The sequence below is a fragment of the Emydura macquarii genome, unplaced genomic scaffold (genome assembly GCF_026122565.2).
Source record: "Emydura macquarii macquarii isolate MOO-44397 ecotype Brisbane River unplaced genomic scaffold, CSIRO-AGI_Emac_v2 contig_3530, whole genome shotgun sequence".
Lineage (NCBI taxonomy): Eukaryota > Metazoa > Chordata > Testudines > Chelidae > Emydura > Emydura macquarii.
Genome location: NW_027133667.1, coordinates 3,625,481 through 3,648,591, shown reverse-complemented (window position 1 = coordinate 3,648,591; position 23,111 = coordinate 3,625,481). Strand labels below are relative to the sequence as shown.

The window sequence follows — 23,111 nt, the reverse complement described above, 5'->3', positions numbered from 1 at the left end:
CCTGATAGGAGTTGCTGACACATGGTAGTGAACCACCAATGGGGCCTCTGTGTATCACCAAGAAATTTTAAGATTCTAAACAAAGTGGCTGGAACTTGTTCCAAGGTTGTAAATTTCCTACATGTAGAACAGAAGACAACTAAACATTGTCTTTCTTGGGCACCTCTGGAATGCAGCTGTCAGTGTCTCTGTGCTGACATCAGTAACACGTCCCGCCAGACACTGTCAATGGAAAAAGCAGCAGGAGCAGCACGTACAAATCCAGGTGTCCGATCTACTTCAATGGGTGAACAAGCTCCTGCAGATGGACCTGTTTGAGAACAAAGGGCTAGGCACGCAAAGCCATTGCAGTTTAGACACAGAACTGGTAGTAACATGAGCTGATTATGCTTCCTTGCCATTGTCTGATTTTTTTTTTCTTTTTTTTTTTTTTTTAGGAGTAACTTCTGGATTATTGACTGTGAACAGTGTGTGTCATGTGACTAAGGTAAATGTTTCTGTAACCCTCTCCCAGATCATGTGACTGGTCTACAGTTAGCAGCACTCCTGTGAATCAATCTCCTATCACAAATATGAATTCCTGGGAGGAAGTAAGAAGCGTCATCCGACTTGCCTTATTTAAGGTGCATGATGATTTCCATGACAGTGAGAAGCTTTGATCCATCTTGCTTAGAACACTACCCCTTTTTCATGGGTCATGAATGACCCCATGTTCACCCTACATCTATCCCATCGCATTCTCTTGGTTGTACCTTGTGCTTTGGAGCCTTCTCAATTAATTTCCAATGTATTATCCCTCACATCCCTGCATTGGCTAGACAGATATTTTTAATTTTTCCCTGCCTCAAGTTTTCTTAGCAGCTCGAGAGGGCAGATAACAGGCTTGTTTCTCTTCCTCATCTCCAATACAAAATCAAACGTACCAAAAACCTAACTACATGGGTAAACCCAAGTTCTCACCTGTCCTGTTATAGGGACAGTAGGTGTACCGCTCAGAACTTATTATCCAACAACAGAATGCCTGGCAAAAGATGCCCAGTGAAAAAGACTAGAGAGAAAACACGTGCTATTTTCTCCCTCCTTTGCTTAGTATTAATGCATGTTATAATTATAAAAGCACTGGTGGTCCTGAGATCATGAAGCTCCTAAAGCTTCCTGTTTCTACTGATCGCAGCACTTTTGCTTTCAGCTTCAGCTCCCTCCCCAGAGTCTTGCCTTTGAAGTACCTATGAGTTGGGTTAATGCCAATCTCAGTGAAGGAAATTTGCTGACTTGTAAAGACAGTTTTGCAGGTAAGCTCCAAAGGCCAAGTTTTAAAACCTGCTGGTTTCTCTTCGTGAAAGCATTTCCTGTGGCTATGTCAAAGGCAGGCGGCATCACAGATTTCACTGCTCTCCTCTGCCATTGAAGTACACATGGAAAATGCTCTTAGCAAGGAGAAACTGGCAATGAAAGAGAGCAACCTTCAAAGTTAAGTCCCCATAGGCCCATTTAATAGTCTTATCAATTGCTTATTAAAATGTGCCCACATATGCTTTAAAATGTCAGGCAACACAACTTCATTTGGTGTAGCACCTCCGTGTGAACTGTATTACCTAATGGCCTTTTCCTTTCTTTGGTGGATGCTACCTCTGGTTCAGTGACCAGGGAAGGAACCCTTAGCACAGGGTGGTGTATACAGCCATTAGGGACATCAAAGGAGGGGCCTTTAAAGGTCTATACTGCCAAGCTTTATGACCGTAGGCTGTAGGTGGGGGCAGCATCAGGTTCTCACATCATGCTCCTCCCCCTGGCATCCAAAGCTGGTCAAAATTTTTCACTCAAGTATTTTTTTTTAAATTGAAGATGGCCTTTCTGATTTTTCACTGAAACACTCGCAAATCAAAACTTCTCTCTCTTCTTTCTCCCACTCGCCCCACGTTTTTTCTTTCCCCATTTTACCACTGGTTGGGATGGAGAGTATACTGAAAAATTGGGAAGCTTCAAAATGTTTTGTGAAACATCTGTGTTTTGAACAGCTTTGATGGCCTCGGAGTGCCTGTATTCTGTCTTCCCCCTGAATAAATCTATATTCTACCCAGTGTAGCTGCTGCTGCTACGCTATTCTCCTATTGTATGCAGTGTAGTTATGGCCGTGTTGGTCCCACCTTGTCTCTCTAGTGAAGAACTGTCAGATGTTACCTTATGCTGTGGTGTAGTATAGTATTTGGGGCTTAAAAATGCTTTCCATCCAAGAATCTTAGAACACTGTACATATGTTAATGAATTAACCTGCACAATGCTTCTGTCACTCAAGTAGTGGTATCCCCATTTTAGATGAAAAAACTGAGACAAAATTAAATGATTTGCCTAAGTCGCATAAGAAAAGGGAGCTGAAGCAAATTATTTTTCTGAGATAGTTCATTAGATCTTGTGCAATTGGGTTAACAAACATTCATAGAAGGTTTATTTGAGGAAGGAAGAACAAAATGCACTTTTCAAGTTTAGTTTGGTTATTTAATACCTTTCAGATTGCAGTGGATTTGCAGATAGTGGCCTCAGGGAAGACACTGTACTATAAAACCTTTTATTTACGATGGAAGAATTACTTAGACATTATCAGGGTGACTTTTTTTTGTATTGACTAAAATTTTTCAGCTCTTGGTAGAGCTTTAACTACTAAGTTCTGAAACTTCTAAAACATTTTTCAAAAAATAAGCATACCTGTTTGGTTGCGGTTGCCATGTTGAAGTCTTGAAAAGTCTCTTCAGCAAGTGAGAAACTGACTAATTAAGGTCCTGATCATGGGGACACACGTGAGTAGTTCCACTTAATTTAATAGTAATCTTTGTGTGCTTAAAGTTACACTCGGACACTCTTAAGGATCAAATACCCAGTTGCTTATACAGAGGAAACCATGAGGCTGACTAGGCATAGTACTGTCAAATGCACACAGCACAAATAAGATTAAACAGGGATATATTTTTGCTAGCTTCCTTCAATTATAGTAGTCCTAAGTGTTACTTGTAACCATAACTAAGGTGACATTTTAGATAGAAATTTGATCTTTTTTTCCAGCTTGATGGTGCCCCTTCAAATAGCTTTAGTTGGAAGCTACCAAGTCTTGCAATTAGGACAAGGGATAGATTTTTTTTTTGTGGTCCTACCAGTAGCAAGACTTCAGACAAATGGAATAAATGGAGGAAAAAGGAAGTTGATAGTAATTAATATAAGTCAGAGCAAAGAATTGTAGAAAAGTGATAAGGAAAGCAAAAGGACACAAGGAGAAATCTATGCCAGCAGAGTTAAGGACAACAAAGAGGATTTTTTAAAGTATATTAAGACTAAAAAGAATCCTGACAATGGTATTGGTCCATGTCGCCAGGGGCTGCTGTTTCTCCTTGGCTCCAAGAATACTCTGCCATGTCCAGTCTCAGTCAAGGAGATTTATTTTTATAATAAAGGTTAACAAACAAACTGAATGCCCTCTGAACTCAAAACCTCCAAGCTTCAAGGACACCTTCCCTGGTGTCTGTGGTACTCCAGCTCCTGGCTTGGATTGGAGTTAGGCAAGGAAGCCTCTGTCAGCTCTGCTCCCTCTTAGAGCCACAGCTACATGGTTGCTTCCTTGAGCCCCTGGTCTCCTTGCTCCAGGGATCCACCACAAGAGTTAATTCCACTCCAGTGTGGCTTTGGTCCCCAGGGCTCAGCCTGTCTCAGTCCCCCTTCCCTCCCCCGCCCAGCTGCCTACTCGCAGCCCTTTCTAGCCCTCTTCAATTAGCTGGATTGGGCTCACCTGATCCAATCCAGGGGCACTGGGCTCAGTCTATCCACAGAGACCAGCTATCCTGTGGAAGTCTAGATGGAAGTGGTAGAATTATCTATAACAGTGCAGAAAGGCAGAAGTTTTCAACAAATACCCGTGTTCTGTAGTTGCGGAGAGAGGGTGGAAAACCAATGAAGTCTCATCATTTTGGTGATAAGTCTTTCCATACCACAGGTATCGCAGGAGGATGTTAAACAGGAGCTGCTAAAGTCAGATGACATTTTTAAATCAGCAGGTCTGGCTAATTTACTTCCAAGAGTTTTAAAACCATGGGCTATGGAGCTCACTGAACTATTAATGTTGACTTTCAGTAAACCTTGGAACATTGGGGAAGTCCCAAAAGACTGGAAGGAAGCTAATTTTGTGCCACTATTTAAAAAGGGTAAACAGGATAACAATAGGCCTGACAGTCTGACATTGATCCTAGGCAAGATAATGGAGCAGCTGATATGGGACTCACTTAATAAAGAACGAAAGGAAGGTAACATAACTAATGCCTATTCAACATGGGTTTATGGAAAATAAATCCCGTCAAACTAACCCGATTTTTTTTTTTTTTTTTTTTTTGAGATTACAAATTTGGTTGATAAAAGTAATAGTGTTGATGGAATATATTTAGATGCCTCTAAGGTATTTGACTTGGTATCACATGACATTTTGATTATAAAGCTAGAATTATATAAAATTAACATGGCACTGTAAGATGGGGCTTTTGTCTGTTCACGGCCCCCCATGGGGGGGCGGGTCGCACCAATCTACTTCCACCACTACATTTAAGTCCTTGTTGTGATCCAGCCCCCTGGCCAGGTCCTTTATAGTCACTGTCCCCTTCAGGCAAATGGGGAGTTGGAAGTTCTGTGGCTCTGGTAGGGGCTAATCAACCCTAGGTCTCCTGGGTTTAGGACCTTCTTCTCTAAAAGTCCCTGGGTGGAGTAGGTAGGGAAACCCCGGCCTATCCAATCCATTGTGTTCCAAATGAGGGCTCTTGTTTGGAACAGCCAGAACCAGTCCTTCCCAGTCCATCGCTGCTCTCTGAGCTACTTGCTACTGCTCTGAGCTCTCTGAGCTACTTGCTCCTTCTCTGTAGGCTTCCCTGGCCTCTTGTCCTGCTTCTCCCTTTTTGGAGTGTTGCTTTATATGGCGGCAGCTCCTTGGTATGCTGGAAGGATCCTCTCATTGCAGTACCTCTGTTTCTCTGGCAGCTGCTCCACTGCCTGCCTCACAGCCCTTTTATCCTCACAGCAGCAGCTGGGCTGCCAATCAGCGCTGGCTGAGCAGGCAGGCAGTTGCTTTGATAACCCTTTGGCTGCCAAATCAGCATGGGGTGCCTAGACCCCACGACAGACCTCCTTTTTCGGATGCGCATCCTTCATACGGTTCAAAGCCATTTCAGCAGAGCATGTTTGGTCACTAATCAACAGTTGTTGCCCAGTTGATAATAGCATCGTGTAGGAATGGCCTACTTGACCGTGAGACTCTCCTTTGGGATTACTGCGTAGACTCTTGCATGAGGAGGTAACTTGCAGTTTAACACCAGATGCTCCTTCTTGTCATGTTCTTGGGACAGTAGCACTCCTGTGATGATGGCTGAGGCATCAGTCTGGAATATAAAAGGCCTCTCAAAGCATGGAGTTCATAAAACCAGTTGACTACATAGAATCTCTTTAATTTGTTGTGATGCTACTTGGCATTTGGTGGCCTGATGTACCTTTCAGGAGCTGGAGGCCTAAGTTAGTTCTGTAAGGGATGCTACTAATGTGGTGAACAGCAGTACACATTTTCTAGATTAGCTAGCGAGGCCTAAAAAGGACCACATCTTTTTCTGGTCATGAGTGTAGACAGTCTCTCAAGTCCTGCACTTTATCAATTAAGGGTTTGATCACCTAATTTCTCCGGAGGTACCCTAGGTATCGTGTCTCCTTGCTGATCGCATGCTTGGCTGGGTTCGCTGCAGTCTGGCAGCCTTTAAAGAAGTATAAAATAGCTGTGACTTTCTCAGTTGTCTCCCCCAGTCTTGGCTGAAGATCACTTAGGCAGTTGCATAATTGGTATGTGAACATAGGATCTTATGCATTAAGCATTGGAAAGTGGCTGCTGTACCATGTAGGCTGATGGACATGGCTTTAAATTCATTATTTCTGTGGTGTCTTCTCCCAAGGTGCTCTTTTGTCAGCAAAATAGTTGCCCCCCCCTTCACCAAAAATGGAGTAAGGGACTGGAAAAATATATGAAAAAATCCTCAGAAGTGTGTACAATCTGCCAGACACCGTGTCCTGAAAGGAGGCATTTTTTCAAACAGTCGGAAGTGAGCTCTGTAGTGGCCCAGTTGTCAAATTCTCACAAGACGGCATTACATGAAAACCGAGAGTATTCTGCAACAAATCACCAATTTACTGCTTTACCTGGCTAAACAAGGAATTGCATTGTGGGGGCACAATGAAAGGGAAGAATCATCAAATCGTGGAAGCTTTCTGGAATTATGCAATTTGTTTTCAAAGGATGATGAAGGATGTGCAAAAAAAAAAAAAGGGGGGGGGGGGTTCTTTCACTCTGAAGCCACACAACTGAAAATGAGCTTTTACAAATTGCTGCTAATCATTCAGAAAGTTCAGGAGAATGGGGCTTTTTCTGTTTTTTGACGAAGCCGGCAGCTTTAAACAAGAAGAAATGATGGTCTGTGTGAGATGCACAGAAAATCTGGAAATAAAGAAACGATTTCTTTTGTTGATTTGGATTTGTTGATTACTCTGAGCAAGGGAAGGTTGATGCCTACGAGCAGCAGTGATTGCAAATTTCCTGGTTGTAGCACAGAGTTACGATGGGGCTGCTGTCATGGAAGGTCAGATAAGTGGAGTACAGCAAAAAATGCTGCAAGATCACCCCATTGCTAAATATATGTATATATGGACAGACACACACACACACACTGCATGACTCATAAATTGAATTTGGTTTTAGTTGAGCCTGCAAAGTAAACCGGACAGCAACAGGATGTTTTTACACCCTAGAGGGCTTGTTTACCTTCTTTTCACAGCCTGGCACACACCAGGCATACATAGGACCAGAAGACGCTTGGAGTGAAACTGGAATTGTATAGTTTAAGTGAAATGAGATGGTAAAATGCACCTGCTGTTTTAAAAAAAAAAAAAAAACAACTCTGAGAGCACTTCTCAGCAGTTTGTTGGGACTGTCCGAACCTCCCTCCTGAAGATTTATTGAAGCATCAGTTTTGTTGAAGAATGTACAGAAAATAGGTTTTTATGTGTGCTTGATTGTTTGTGTTTTTATCATGTTCTTATGTAGGTGCTGACTTTTTTATTTTTGCTGGTGGGTGCTTTTGAATAATAGAATCATAGAAGATTAGAGATGGACTGGACCACAGGAAGACATCTAGTCCAACCCCGTGCTCAAAGCAGGATTAACCTCAGCTAAATCATCCAAGCCAGGGCTTTGTCAAACCGCATCTTAAAAACCTCTAAAGATGGAGATTCCACCACCTCCCTAGGTAATCCATTCCAGTGCTTCACCACCCTCCTAGTGAAAAACTTTTTCCTAATATCCAACCTAGACCTCCCTCACTGCAACTTGAGACCATTGCTCCTTGTTCTGTCATCTACTACCATTGAGAACGGTCTAGATCCATCTTCCCTGGAACCCCCTTTCAGGTAGTTAAAGGCTGCTATCAAATCCCCCCTCATTCTTCTCTTTTGCAGACTAAACAAGCCCAGTTTCCTTAGCCTCTCCTCATAAGTCTTGTGCTCCAGCCCCCAAATCATTTTTGTTGCCCTCTGCTGGACTCTCTCCAACTTGCCCACATCCTTTTAGTAGTGGGGGGCCCAAAACTGGACACACTACTCCAAATGCAGCCTCACCAATGCCGAATAGAGGGGAATAATCACTTCCCGCGATCTGCTGGCAATGCTCCTACTAATGCAGCCCAATATGCCATTAGCCTTCTTGGCAACCAGGGCACACTGCTGACTCATATCCAGCTTCTTATCCACTGTAACCCCCAGGTCCTTTTCTGTGGAACTGCTGCCTAGCTCATCGGTCCCCAGTCTGTAGCTGTGCATGGGATTCTTCCATCCTAAGTGCAGGACTCTGCACTTTTCTTTGTTGAACCTCATTAGATTTCTTTTGGCCCAATCCTCTAATTTGTCTAGGTCACTCTGTATCCTATCCCTACCTTCCAGGGTATCTACCACTCCCCCTAGCTTAGTGTCATCTGCAAACTTGCTGAGGGTGCAATCTACCCCATCCTCTAGATCATTAATGAAGATATTGAACAAAACCGCCCCAGCACCGACCCCTGGGGCACTCCGCTTGTGACTGGTTGCCAGCTAGACATGGAGCCATTGATCACTACCTGGTGAGCCTGATGATCTAGCCAGCTCTCTATCCATGTTATAGTCTATTCATCCAACCCATACTACTTTAATTTGCTGATAAGAATACTATGGGAGACAGTATCAAAAGCTATGCTAAAGTCAAGGTATATCCTGTCCATCGCTTTCCCTACATCCACAGAGCCAGTCACTTCTTCATAGAAGGCAATCAGGTTGGTAAGGCATGACTTGCCCTTGGTGAATCCATGTTGACTGTTTCTGATCACCTTCCTCTCTTCCAAGTGCCTTAAAATGGATTCCTTGAGGACCTGCTCCATGATTTTTCCAGGGATTGAGGTGAGACTGACAGATCCGTAATTCCCTGAATCCTCTTTCTTCCCTTTCTTGAAGATGGGCACTGTATTTGCCTTTTTCCAATCATCAGGGACCTCCCCCAATTGCCACAAGATTTCAATAATGGCTCTGAAATCACATCAGCCAACTCCCTCAGCACTCTCGGATGCATTGCATCTGGCCCCATGGACTTGTGTATGTCCAATCTTTCTAAATAGTCCTGAACCTGTTCCTTCAGCACTGTGGGATATTCATCTTCTCCCCGCTCTGTGCTGCCCAGTGCACTATTCTGGGAGTTGACCTTGTCTGTGAAGACAGAGGTAAAAAAGGCATTGAGTACTTCAGCTTTCTCCACATCCTCTGTCACTAGGTTGCCTCTCCCATTCTGTAAGGGGCCCACCCTTTCCCTAATCTTTCTCTTGTTGGTAACATACCTGTAGAAACCCTTCTTGGTCTCCTTCACATCCCTTGCTAGCTGCAACTCCAATTGCGCTTTGACCTTCCTAATTTCATTCCTGCATGTTCGAGCAGTATTTTTATACACCTGCCTAGTCATCTGACCAAGCTTCCACTTCTTGTAAGCTTTTTTATTGTGTTTAAACTCACCAAAGACTTCTTTGTTAAGCCAAGCTGGTCGCCTACCATATTTGCTATTCTTTCTGCACATCAGGATGTGCCCTCAATAAAGTTTCTTTTAAATACAGCCAGCTCTCTTGGATTCCTTTCCCCCCATATTAGCCTCCCAGGGGATCCTACCCATCAGTTCCCAGAGGGAGTCAGTCTGATTTTCTGAAGTCCATGATCCATATCCTGCTGTTCTCCCTTCTTCCTTTTGTCAGGATCCTGAACTCTACCATCTAATGGTCACTGCTGCCTTAGTTGCCACCCACTTCTACTTCTCCTACCAAATCTTCCCTGTTTGTGAGCAGCAGGCCAAGAGGAGCATGGCCCCTAGTGGTTGCTCCAGAACTTGCACCAGGAAGTTTGTCTACAACACTTTCCAAAAACTTCCTGGATTGTCTGTGCTCTGCTGTATTGCTCTTCCAGCAGATATCAGGGTGATTGAAGTCCACCATGAGAATCAGGTCCTGTGAACTGGAAACTTTCCCTAGTTGCCTGAAGAAAGCCTCATCTACGTCATCCTCCTGGTCTGGTGGTCTATAACAGACACCCACCATGACATCACCCTTATTGTTCTTGCTTCTAAATTTAACCCAGAGACTCTCAACTGGCTTATCTCCAGTGAGGGGTGTGTGTGTGTGTGTTTAGGGATGGCACTCTGCCAGTTTTGGGGGAGGCTATTTTTCAGCATATTTATATATTTCTTTCATATTCTAGTTATTGAATGTGTATCTATCATTGGGATCTTAAAAATGTAATCATTAAAGTAGTAAATAGTCATTGCACTCACCTACAAGATGTCTTCCCTAACTTCCCAGTTTAAAGATATTACGTCTCACCGTAGCTTTCTGGATCAAACTGTCAGCAGTCTTATTTACATTTAGTTCCCTGGTACAGTCTTGCTGCACATTAATGTGTTGTTGCAGTACAAGCACCCTGGGATCCACACAGCAGAATAGCAGTGTCAGAACGCGGGCTTTCAGTATAATGGGGATATGCTCAGGGACTGAGTGCAAGGGTTCAGCCAAACACAAGGGCACCTGCTAACAGCTGTACTAACAGCAGGATCTAACTATTGCCCCAGCAGGAGTTGCATATCAGGGCAGCAATTCACAATCTCAGTGCAATATGGGATCTGGACACCACGTCTTTCGTACCAGAATTTGTACTCCCAGAATAGTGGTGTGGAATTATAGAAGTTACAGGAAGAAAAGCCCTATGTGGTCATCCTGGCTTGGTCTATCTCCCTGCCAATGCAGGGCCGATCCTTACTGTCTATTTTGTCCAGTTACCTTTTAAAAGTTCCAAGCCTTGGGATTTCTAGCCCTTCCCTTGGGAGACTATTTCACAGCCAGCCTAAGAAAGTTTTCCCAGATACCTCTGAGTTTCCCCATCCCTTCCCCATTGCCTTCTCCCACCCCTGCAAGAGGCCGCAACCTGGATGCAGGGAGAAGGAGAGGGAAGGACTGAGTGAGTCAGAAACATGGGGGAGGTAGGAGGGGAGAGGCACCGAATAGAAGTGTAGAAAGGACAACTCCCCACTGCCCAGGCAGAGCAGAACACCTCCACGCTCACAAAAATGGTGGTGGCAGTGACTCTGCATGGACCCCCCCCACACACACACTACGCCTTGCCCCCCCCACACCATCCCCCATACTGCACCCATGGACTCCCAAAACTGCAGTCGGCATTCCCATGAATCCCACCTACCCACCCCCACCCTGGCTCCCTGGGACTCACCTGCTGCCTGTGGTGAGAGCCGGCCTGGGAACTGCAGCCACACATGGAGCCAGCTGTGATGTGGGGTGGCCCCAAGTGAGCAAGGGCTGAAGCAGGCCTGGGTGAACCCCTCCCATAGGAACCACCAAACAGCTGATTGGCGGGGAACCAGGGAGCCAGCTAAACAGCTGATAGATGGCTCCTGGGAGTGGCTAAACAGCTGATCGGAGGCGCCTGGAAGCTGCCCAGTTGGTGGCCAGCCCTTTTTTTCTTTTCTGTGGGTGCTCAGGAACTGAAGCACGGAGTCGGCACCTAGCATGCAAAGCTCTGCAGACACAAGACAAGACACGACACTTTCTCATGCCTACAGTGTACTGTAGAGACCTGTGAAAGCATTAGAGATTGTGCGAGCCAGTGCTAAGCGGGATGCTGTTTGGGAAGAAGCCCAAAGGTTCTGTGAGCAGCATGATGCCCCTATTACCTCTGGCATAGATGGAGAGCATGCTCACAAACGACCTGTGAAAAAAGCAGCCTCCCTTGACTGTTCAGTTATTACAAGCACACTTGGACAATGAAAATATCAGCCACGTAAAAATGAGAGTGCTAAAGAAAAACGGGGCAGACAGCTGTATTTTCCTGTGTTGGACACACTGTTGGGTTAATGTAATAGCAGGTTTTCATCCCAGTCAATGGAACTAGCTAAAAGTGTAGAGGCAGTGCTAAGATGTGATCCAGAGGGCATTGACGACTGCTCAGTAAATATGCAAGTGCCCTGTCAATCAATTCGAAACTTGCTCACACAGAGATGCATTTGATTAAAATGGATTTGCCAGATATCACTCTGGAGAGTCTGAAGGCAGCTGCTTGAACAACGTTTTATCCACATTTTACAAAACTTTTGAAATTGCTGCTTACCTTATCTGTTGGCACAACTACATGTGAGAGATCAGTTTCTGCCATGTGACTTGTACGAAACTGGATGCGATCCACAATGGGTCAAGAGAGACTGTCAGCTTTGCATTTACTATACGCTGAAAGTGACCTTACCAGAGACATTAACCCTGCGCACACCATTGACGCCTCTGGTGCGACGTCCAGTTGCCAGATTTTACTTCACTGATGTTTAAAGTAAGGCTGCAGTTGGTTTTATTTTTATCGTTAATAGTAATACATTATTTGCACCTGGCTGCTTGATTAAATACAACGAATGCTGCTTATTATGCAAATATAATGTCACCGTGTATATGTATCTGAATGTTTACACAAGGCAATGCAGACAATTAATTTAAATTGGTGTCAACTGGTCGGGGTAAACTTGTGGAGAAATGTGGTGTACCGAAGGAAAGGTTAACAGATATTTTAACCCTCCTGCAGTGTTAAAGAGTAGGCTTACACGTTAATAGTGCTGTTAAACCATATTGCCTAACAGAGTTTAACATGTAGTATCGCTGAGTGATTTCAGGGCCTTTTGTACTATAAATTATCTTAAACATATCTTTAAAAGATGCAGGGAATGAATCCTGCATTTATTTTTGTCCATATTCTGATTTACAGCCTCACTAGAAACTGAGTAGTAGTATGTGTGTGGTTGTGTGTCTCTTCTTCCCATCCGTGATTACACACACCACAGACCCGCTGCTGTTTCTATCCCGAACCCATGATCTCCAGTGATTGCCTCCCCCCTCATGCTGTGCCACCTTCTGAATTTTCACTGATTCATTACGGTTAAGCAAATTGTTGTTCTTCCTTTTATTTTAGAGCTAGTGCATGTGCGGGTGATGGCATTTTGTGGAATCATGTTGGTCAGGCAAATCGTTCTGCATACATTCGCATCTTTTCTGTCAGCTGGTGCTTCTCTGAGACAGATGATGAGCAGAGCTGCAGTGATTGCAACAGGATAAAACTCCAGGGAGGAAAGGGGACTGCATTAGAGATTTTAGGTGTTTGCTGGTCTGTTCCCCAGTGCTGGGGATTTTCTCTCTTCTGCCTCTTTCACCGATTCAAATGCACATTTTCAATGGCTTCTGTTTGTTTCTTGGGAAAATGGACCCTCAGAGCTAGAGAGAATGTGTGAGAAGGATGGGGGAGGATTAAGAGACGAAAACACATGTAAGATGAAGTAATAGATTTATTTCTGAATAGGGACTTGTCATATACTGCTTCAGTGATTGCTAAAATGTAGCATCACCTACCTGAGTGTAGATAGGAAATAAACTTTAACAAGCAACAACTTGGCTTATTCTAGTGTCCCTAGTTCACTTCCTCCTTCTTTTGACTTTGTATCACTTAATTGCCTATGCCATTTTCATGCATACCTGGCCCAGCTGTGGGGCTCCTCCCACTACTGTGTTGAGGCTGGAGTAACTCTAGCTAAGGGCCACAGGAACAGTGGGAGAGCAGGGCCCCATCACTGTTAAGAGTGGGAGGGCTTATGGAAAGCTTGCCTCTCTCACCAACAGAAGTTGGTCCAGTAAGAGATGTTACCTCACCCACCTTGTCTCTCTCAAAGGACAAAGTCACCCAGAACTCGCACGTTCCTGGGTGAAACAAGGAATCATTCATAGTTGTTGGATTCCTCTGTATGAACTGTATCGCAAATACAATTGAACTAACTACCCTACATGCGCGGCCTGCTGAACAATCAATTAAGAGTCCCTTCAAAGAGACTCATTTTTTTCCAGATAAGGAAATGGAAAGTAAAATTTCAGGGAAGACGCACGGTTTGGGGTCGAAAGCGGAGCTAGGAATGTGAAAATCTGGGCTTTTATTAATGGCCTTATCACAGATTTCCATTGGAACACTGGACCCATCATTTAAGGTTTGATCTCCATCGGAGTCTTTCCATTGAGTTAAAAGGGCAGCGGACAGAGGACTTAGTCTGTGCCTCAGTTTCTCCATCCGAACAACAGGGGGATAATAATGCTTGCCTGCCTCACAGGGGTATTGTGTAGCTTAATTCATTGTTTTCTGTTAGGTGTTGTGAAGTCATCAGATGGAAAGTGCTTTAGAAGTGCAAAGCGTTTTTACAATTCCAAAACCTTACGCTTCATTTATCCAGTACTGTACGCACCCCTGGATCACAGGAGCTTGGGATTCTAGCCAGGACCAGCCCGAGCCATTCTTGCGCCCTGGGCAGACATTATAATTGTGCCCAAAGGCGTGCTCTCCTTCAATTTCAGTGGCAGCGAGTCAGTTTTACATTTGAATTTCCTGCCTTGCATTTTGGCGGCAGAAGGTAAAAACATTTTGGCGCCCCATGCAATCAGGCGGTCAGACCGTAGCTCGGGCCGGCCCTGATTCTGGCTTGAACTTCTCCTCCTGCTGTACTGATGTTGGAGCAACTCAGTTAAGGGATGCTGGAAGAGGGGGAGCTAGGGCCACATCACTATGCCCTCCCACTTTTTTCCTGCCTTAAGGGTGAGCAATGAGGGGCAGGCAGAGGGGGCAGACAGGAGTAAGTGGCAGGTGGGGAGCCTCAGAGGAGGGGGTGAAGAGGCGTGAGCTGTGAGCGGGGGTCTCAGGGACAGGGCAGAGAGGCGTGAGTGGTGGGCGTGTGGGCCCTCCGAGGGGGGGCAGAGAGGCGTGCATGGCGGGCAGGTGGGGGCCTCAGGGGACGGGGTGGAGAGACACGGGTGGGGGGGACTTTGGGGGAGGGGGCCAAGCCAGAGAGGGACCTGGGGCAGAGTGGGGGTGGAGCATGGGCGGAGCCTTGAGGGGAGGAGGCCAAGCAGGGCCGGGCCTCGGGGCAGAGCAGGGGACAGGCCACAGTCCAGGTGCCAGTGCCTCCCCCCACTTCTAGGGATCTTCTGGCACTTGCACCCACCTTCTCCACATGAAGGAGTCATGCGCCATCCACAGTGGACACCCCATCTCATACCCTTCCTTTCAAGCTTGCTACCCATGCAGGGAGGCCAGTATCACCTCCCCTGCCTCATGTACAGCCGAGCACATGGACGGTTCCTCTCCTGCTTTATCTATCCCGCCATGAGGAGTAATATCCCTTTCTCCTCTATGGCATCTCTCAATTTCTCACCTGCTTCACTGAATCCTCCAGCACCTTGCTCTCAGGATCCGAGTCCCCACTGTCTAGTGGTTCATCTCGGTGTTAATTCCTGAAGGCTGCAGCTTCCACCCTGCGGGTCTCACTTTTGTCTCCAGTCTCATCTGCCTCTCGGCTTTCACCACAACAGCTATGGGTTCATTATGGGCCTCTGTTCTTTCTTTTCTTTCCTCAGGCCCTTGTCTTTTTCTTGACTGTCTTTCTTTTCTCTGTAGGGGCAATGTCTCTTTATATACTATTTAGAAGGATTGGACATACACAAGTCCATGGGGCCGGATGCAATGCACCCGAGGGTGCTGAGGGAGTTGGCTGAGGTGATTTCAGAGCCATTGGCTATTATCTTTGAAAGCTTGTGGCAACAGGGGGAGGTCCCTGAGGACTGGAAAAAAGCAAATATAGTGCCCATCTTCAAGAAAGGGAGGAAAGAGGATCCAGGGAACTACAGACCGATCAGCCTCACTTCAATCCCTGGAAAAATCATGAAGCAGGTCCTTAAGGAATCCATTTTAAGGCAGTTGGAAGAGAGGAAGGTGATCAGGAACAGTCAACACGGATTCACCAAGGGAAAGTCATGCCTGACCAACGTGATTGCTTTCTATAATGAGGTGACTGGCTCTGTGGATGTAGGGGAGGAGGTGGATGTGATATACCTTGACTTTAGGAAAGCTTTTGATACTGTCTCTCACAGTATTCTTATCAGCAAGTTAAAGAAGTATGGGTTGGATGAATGGACTATAAAATGGATAGAGAACTGGCTAGAGCATAGGGCTCAACGAGTAGTGTTCAATGGCTCCATGTCTAGCTGGCAACCAGTCACAAGCGGAGTGCCACAGGGGTCTGTCCTGGGTCTGGTTTTGTTCAATATCTTCATTAATGATCTGGAAGATGGGGTAGATTGCACCCTCAGCAAGTTTGCGGATGACACTAAGCTGGGGGGAGTGGTAGATACCCTGGAAGGTAGGGATAGGATACAGAGTGACCTAGACAAACTGGAGGATTGGGCCAAAAGAAATCTAATGAGGTTCAACAAAGAAAAGTGCAGAGTCCTCCACTTAGAAAGAAAGAATCCCATGCACAGCTATAGACTGGGGACCGACGAGCTAGGCAGCAGTTCTGCAGAAAAGGACCTGGGGGTAACAGTGGATAAAAAGCTGGATATGAGTCAGCAGTGTGTCCTGGTTGTCAAGAAGGCTAATAGCATATTGGGCTGCATTAGGAGGAGCATTGCCAGCAGATCGCGGGAAGTGATTATTCCCCTTTATTAGGCATTGGTAAGGCCACATTTAGAGTATTGTGTCCAGTTTTGGGCCCCCCACTACAAAAAGGATGTAGACAAGTTGGAGAGAGTCGAATGGAGGGCAACAAAAATGATTAGGGGGCTGGAGCACAAGACTTATGAGGAGAGGCTAAGGAAACTGGGCTTGTTTAGTCTGCAAAAGAGAAGAATGAGGGGGGATTTGATAGCAGCCTTTAACTACCTGAAAGGGGGTTCCAGGGAGGATGGGGCTAGACTGTTCTCAATGGTAGCAGATGACAGAACAAGGAGCAATGGTCTCAAGTTGCAGTTGGGGAGGTCTAGGTTGGACATTGGGAAAAAGTTTTTCACTAGGAGGGTGGTGAAGCACTGGAATGGGTTACCTAGGGAGGTGTTGGAATCTCCATCTTTAGAGGTTTTTAAGCTGCGGCTTGACAAAGCCCTGGCTGGGATGATTTAGTTGTTAGTCCTGCTTTGAGCAGGGGGTTGGACTAGATGACCTCCTGGGGTCCTTTCCAACTCTAATCTTCTATGATTCTATGGCCCTTCTCCCCACACCAAACGCAGATCCTCCTCCAACCCAATCGCTTATTGGGTGGGACTCTCTGGGCCCTTGTCTTAGTTCTTGCCTCTTGGTAAACTCTTTCCTTCCATCTACTTAGGGACACTCGCTTTTTAGATGCCCCTTGCTCCCCCAACTGTAACATTCAGGGTTGGACCTCTGGCCTCCTAGCTCCAGAGCACCTTTCCCATTCCTGGCCCTTCTGCCTTCTCCTTCTTCCCACCTGTAGGATCCTGTACAAACGCTGCTGTTGGCCTGCTACCCGCACCAAATAGTTTTGTAAACTCCAGGGTCCTTCCTTTTCAGGAGTATGTTTTGGAGGGGAGAGCTCCCTCACTCCCAGCAGGAACCAGCTGCGCTGATTCTAGGGCCTCCACTGAAAAGCGGCCTTCAAACTGTCTGCTTCCTATTTTTGCTTGTGTGCGTGCGCGGTTAAGCTCTGTTTGTAGAAAGGGATGGTAAGGCAGCAGGTACACGTCTCTCCTGCACAGCCCGATTGCTGATCTCTTTCAGTGCTTAGGCCCCAATCCTGCAAGCTGTTCAACATGGGCAAACTCTTCCACCCATTGATTTCAAGGGACTAGACACATTAAAGTTAATCCTATATGTGTTTGCAGGGCTGAGACCTAAATCTGAGCCTGAAAGCATATTGACACCATCCCTTTAAAGTGACACCGAGATCCTGTCTCAAGTCTAATTAACTTGTGTCTGACCCTGATCCTGCAAAAAGCTCTTTTTTTTTTTCTGTTCTGTTCTATATAGGTTCTTGTACTGACTGCATCATCATGGTGCCTGCCCGCTTTCCAGTTGTGCATTAACTGATGTGACTCACATCTGTCACATGTGGTTTGTTATCTGTCATCCTCTCCCGAGGGGGGAGAGTGTGTGCAGTGCAGTGTTTTGTTTTAACCAGTAACTGGGGAAAGGCCATCTTAGACATGATTCTGACCAACAGGGAGGAACTGATAGTGAATCTGAAAGTAGAATTGTCAGGTGTCTGATTTTCGACTGAAAAGTTTGGTAAAAAACGGAACTTGGCCGTGGCCGGTCATCATTGCTGACCGGACACTAAAAAGTCTGGTTACTTGCAGTAACCAGCCTCTGGCACCAGGGGGAGCAGGAAGGGCAGCTGCTGCTGCCTGCAGAGCTGCTCTCTGCTCAGCAGAGCTGTTGACACCTGACAGGTCATGGAAAAAAGTGGCTGGCTGGTTCCTAGACCCCGCTCCAGATTCTCTGGCGGAGAAGTAAGTATGGTGTCCAGAGGGGGATCCTGTCTGCCCCTCTGCCCCAGTGTGCCCCAGGCAGGTGGGCAGGCAGGCTCCATATCAGCTTCTCCCAGCCCAGCTCTGCAGGTGGCAGGTGAGTCCTGGGGGAGGGAGGAGTGAGCGATGGAGGGGACCTTGGGGGAAGAGGCGGGGCAAGGGGGGGGGCCTTGGGGGAGAGGCAGGGCCCTGGAGGAATGGATGAGGCAGGATGTCTGGTTTTCAACGATTAGAAAGTTGGCCACCCTAATCTGAAGATGGAAGGCAATTGGGGTGAAAGTGATCATGAAATTATAGATTTCAGATTCTAAGGAAGGGAAGGAGCGAAAGCTACAGAATAAAGACAATGTATGTTAAAAAGCAGACTTTAACAGAGAACTTGTAGCTAAGATCCCGTGGAAAGAAAATCTAAAGGAAAAGAGTTCAAGAGAGCTGGCAGTTTCTCAATGAGACAGTGTTAAAGGCACAACTGCAAACTATCCCGATGCAGAAGAAGGAAAGGAAGAATAGTAAGAGGCTGATATGGCTTCATCAGGAGCTCTTTAATGGCCTGAAAATCAAAAAGGAATCCTACAAAAAGTGGAAACATGGACAAATTGCTAAGGAGGAGTACAAAAGAACAGCACAAGCATGCAGGAACAAAGTCAGAAAGGCTAAGGCCCAAAATAAGTTACACCTAGCATGGGATATAAGAGGCAACAAGAATAGGTTCTTTAAATAATGTATTTAGGAGCAAGAGAAAGATGAAGGAAAGTGTAGGTCCTCTACTTAGCAGGGAAGGAGAACTAATAACTAATAACATCAAGAAAAGTTCCAGAGGGGTAGTCATGTTAGTCTGTATACAGCAAAAACAACGAGGGTCCTGTAGCACCTTAAAGACTAACAAATTTCTGACAAAGTGGGTTGCAGCCCACAAAAGCTTATGCCTACAGAAATTTGTTAGTCTTTAAGGTGCTACAGGACTCTCGTCGTTTTGACATCAAGAAAGTCATTAATGCCTGAAGTGTTTAATGCCTATTTTTTTCAGTCTTTACTAAAAAGTTTAATGGTGACCAGATGCTGAATACCATTAATATTAACAAAAAGAAATGTAAGTCAAATTAGGGAAAGAACAGTTTAAAGAATATTTAGATATGTTAGATGTATTGACGTCAGCAGGGCTTGATGAAATTCATCCAAGAACTCCCTGAAGCAATCTGAGAACCATTAACAATTATCTCTGAGCATTCCTGGAGGATTTGTGAGGTTCCAGAAGACTAGAGAAGCACAAACATAGTACCAATGTTTAAAATTGGGAACAATGAGGACTTGGGGAATTATAGACTAGTGAGCCTAACTTTGATACCTGGAAAAATACTGGAACAAATTATTAAATAATCAATTTGTAAGCATTTGGGGATAATAGGGTTATAAGATGTAGCCAGCATGGATATGCCAAGAACGAATCACGCCAACCCAAACTGATTTCCTTCGTCAGGGTTACTGGACTATAGGATAAGAGGGAATTGGTATATGTGATGATCTTGATTTTATTAAGGCTTTTGACACAGTCCCACATGACATTCTAATATGCAAATTAGGAAAATGTGGTCTAGATGAAATTACTGTAAGGTGAATGCATGGCTGACTGAAAGACTATACTTAAAGAATAGTTATCAATGGTATGCTGTCAAACTGGGAGGGCATATCTAGTGGGTCCTGCAGGGGTCAGTCCTGGATCCAGTACTATTCAATATTTTCAATAATATATATGAACGTTTGAAATGCAGTAGATTAGAGGCATATGTAATATCCCATATATTGCATATAGCTTATGATTTATGCACATAAATAATTATGAATGAAGATCAGTGACTTTTTTCTCAGTTGAATTACAAAAATGGGAATTAATTTTTGTATATACAATTGCATTTTATTGCCTGCTTAATAGCCTACTAACATTACTGAAATGTCATTGAAGACATAGAGGGATTCCCCATATCATGGCATGGAACTTCCAAGAAAGTTGATGCCAACAGCTATGGAGATCAGCATTACAGAAGAAAATATTTAAAGCTGGATCCACACTGCCCTACATTAAACCTTGAATTAGGGCTCAGATCTTCTAAATTCATTCTATATTAACAGCTTTGCTTCTCTCATTGTGTCATTCTGGTATGCTCTACTTTTCACCGACCACAGAACTCTTCGTTCTTTCCCACTACTACTTTCTCATAGAAACATCAATAGCAAATATAATGAAAAACAGATGGATGAATACTCTGGAAGCAATATGTGATTTAAATAATGTTCTTACAATTTCATCACAATGTCAATATTCCCTATGTTTAATGTCATTTCTAGCCTTTAGATAATATGGTGAGCTAATATATCTAGCAATTGAAAAGTTGGCGGGCAACAGTAATGAACTGGCTAATCCTCCAAAACCAGGGATGAGGTAGTGAATGTACATTGTGTGGTTATGAAAATAATTAGTTCCTTAAATAACCTACAAGATACAGCTTTTCTAAAACTGAAGGTGTATACTGAGCAAGCAATCATACTTGAGTAAATCAAAAAACCGTGTTAATAAGTATTGCATTGTAATTAATATTACACGTACAAAACTGCACGATGAGCTACTAATGGATGTACGTTTCTGTCTGCTCTGATGTAACAAGAGCTAGAGTGTCAAGAACACTTGCACAGAAGAAAAAAATAGTATAAATGTGTACATATATAGATAATCAGATAAAGTAGATGAATAGATTCTAAGGCCAGAAGAGACCTGTGATTCCACTATGACCTTCTGCTTAACACACATTATAGGAACTAATAGAGTGGTTCTCAAACGTTATTTGTCCACCTACCACCTTCTTGAAAAACTGATGTCTCCTTTTTGTGTTCATCCTTTTTAAACATCAGATTTTTAGATGGTGCCTCAAAGAGAAACATGGTGAAGCAACCATGATTACTCTTCTACTACTACTATTTTTGTGTTACTTCAATAGCCAGAAGCAGATGGTGCTGTGCTCTATTTTGATGAGCACAGCTGCACGACATTCAGATTTGTCTTTAACATGTCTTTTAAGTTGGAAGTTGCTGCTATTTCACATCTGGATCATTGCTGAACACGAGCCAGGCTTGGCTGAAAGGGGAGATGGAGTCTTTACCTGTGGACCAGGAATCTTCACTGCATGGAACCTCTTACTTCTCAGCATCTCTGATCCCCACCCAAGCAGGGCCATTGGATGCCTGGAATGCTGCTCAGGGGATCGCCCTGTGGGGAGAGGAGGTTCAAGCAGCTGGTTGCTCTACTGCTGAACAGTCAGGCAGCTCTCCTTTGTCCTGTAGCCAGGCATTTATCCAACAGACCCGACCAACAAGTTGCCAAGTCTCACTATTTAATCATGAGTCTCGTAATCTTGGTGTGTTTCTTACAGCTCCAGTGCCTGAAATCAACAGAGTGCGTGAGAATCTCAGCTTTCATGATGGGAGGAGGGGGAAGCTGTATGTTTGTAGCCCTCATGGTTGCAAAGAAGTGTTTGAAAATGTGACGTGCACCCTAAAGGCTCAAAAACCAGACAACAATTCAGAAGAATCCAAAATTTGTTTGTTTTTTAATTAAAAAAAAAAAAAATCTCATGATTTTTGGAGGCTGATTCATGATTTTGGAATGCTTTAAGGTCGGCAATGCTGCCACCCTACGTCTCCAACTTCCTTGCAGAGGCAGGAGGGAAGGAGGAAATTTCCCATGCACTCCCTGCCTTCCAGCCCCCAGGGCCAGGCTGCAGACTCTGCAGGGCAGGCCAGGGAGAGTAGAGGGAGCCCCGGATTTGCAGTGGATTTTTTTTTTTGGGTGAGGAGGGGGAGGCTGTTAGGAGGTGTACAGACCCCAGGCTGGCCCAACCATTACAAGTCAATAGGCTCTGCTGGGGCTGATTGTTGGCCCTGCAACAGTTGGGAAGACAAAAAGGCTTCAGGTCAAAAAGGAGCAGAGGCTGCTAGAGAGGCCGAGGAACCACTGGAACAGGGCTCTTCAGCAACAGACTATGGGAAGCTGCTCAGGTAGCTGGACCTCCTCAAGAAGGTCCTGGAATGTGGTCGTGGGAAACAGCCTACAATTGCTTCTTGCAGGATTCGTGGATTGGAATCCAGACACATGGGTGAGTCAGGGTTCCTCTACCAGCCCCAGCAGAGGGGTTACTAAAGTCTGCAAACCAGAAAGGTCCAAACTCAAAGAAGTGGGACACCTGGATTCATGATTCACCCCCCGCCCCTTCCCCCTCTCACACACACTTATTTTTAGAAAGTTTTCACAGGTTTACAAAGCATTGCTATGTAAATACTAGTGACAAAACAATAATCATTACAACAGTGCATTTTTTTTAAAGAAACGTTATTCGGTAATATAATCATCACAGCTCTCTATTTAACAGGATACTACCATTCGTCAGAGCAAGCATCTTTACACTACTCGTGACATGCTGTTTCCAAGGTCTTTACTAAATTGAGTGAAATCTGGTTATACATATTTAACAAAGCAGGCATGTCTATCAAATGTTAGTATTCAAACAAGTTGTACAGGTGCTGGGTTTTTCTGAAGGCGAGTACGCTTTGAGTATTGAATAAATGGTAACCAAATATCTCAGTATTTTTTTGTCCTCTGACTATTTTACTAGGTATGTAACTGGGGCATTAACTTTTCCATAACAACCTCCCATATCTTTTTAAACATTCCTCTAGAGTTGGACTATTTGTTTTCCTATGAGAGGCTATCAGTAGCCCAGCAGCTACTAACAGACAAAAGATTTATTCTTCATTTCCTTTTCTGTAACCATTTTTGCTAGGAATCCCTAGGAGAATTACCCAGGGATAATAAAATCCAACAGTTTGTTATATTTGGTTACAAATAGCATCCTAGTACTGTCTGATTGGACATGTCCCCTGTACGTGCATAAAATCTTTTTCTCCGCAATTCCTCCAATACTTACCACATTCAATCTCTCTATGTATTTTAAGCTCGCAGGTATGAGGTACCATTGAAACAATATCTTAAAGAAATTTCATTTTATTGTGCTACAGACTGAGATTGCTGGTCCTCTTTTCCAGATCATATCCCATACCTTTGGGATAATTTGTCTGTCCAGAGCCTTTCACCAGCATGTC

General features: G+C 44.6%; 1 long non-coding RNA gene across 2 annotated transcripts in view; it reads left to right on the top strand.

Moving 5' to 3' along the window:
• Positions 1-21,581, top strand: part of LOC137145370 (uncharacterized) — a 34,497-nt gene extending 12,916 nt beyond the window's left edge. For both annotated transcript variants that reach the window (XR_010917640.1, XR_010917641.1), the window contains exons 2-3: positions 438-487; positions 21,386-21,581. This is a non-coding gene — a long non-coding RNA (uncharacterized lncRNA). The remainder of the gene's footprint in view (positions 1-437; positions 488-21,385) is intronic.
• Positions 21,582-23,111: the final 1,530 nt, after the last annotated feature.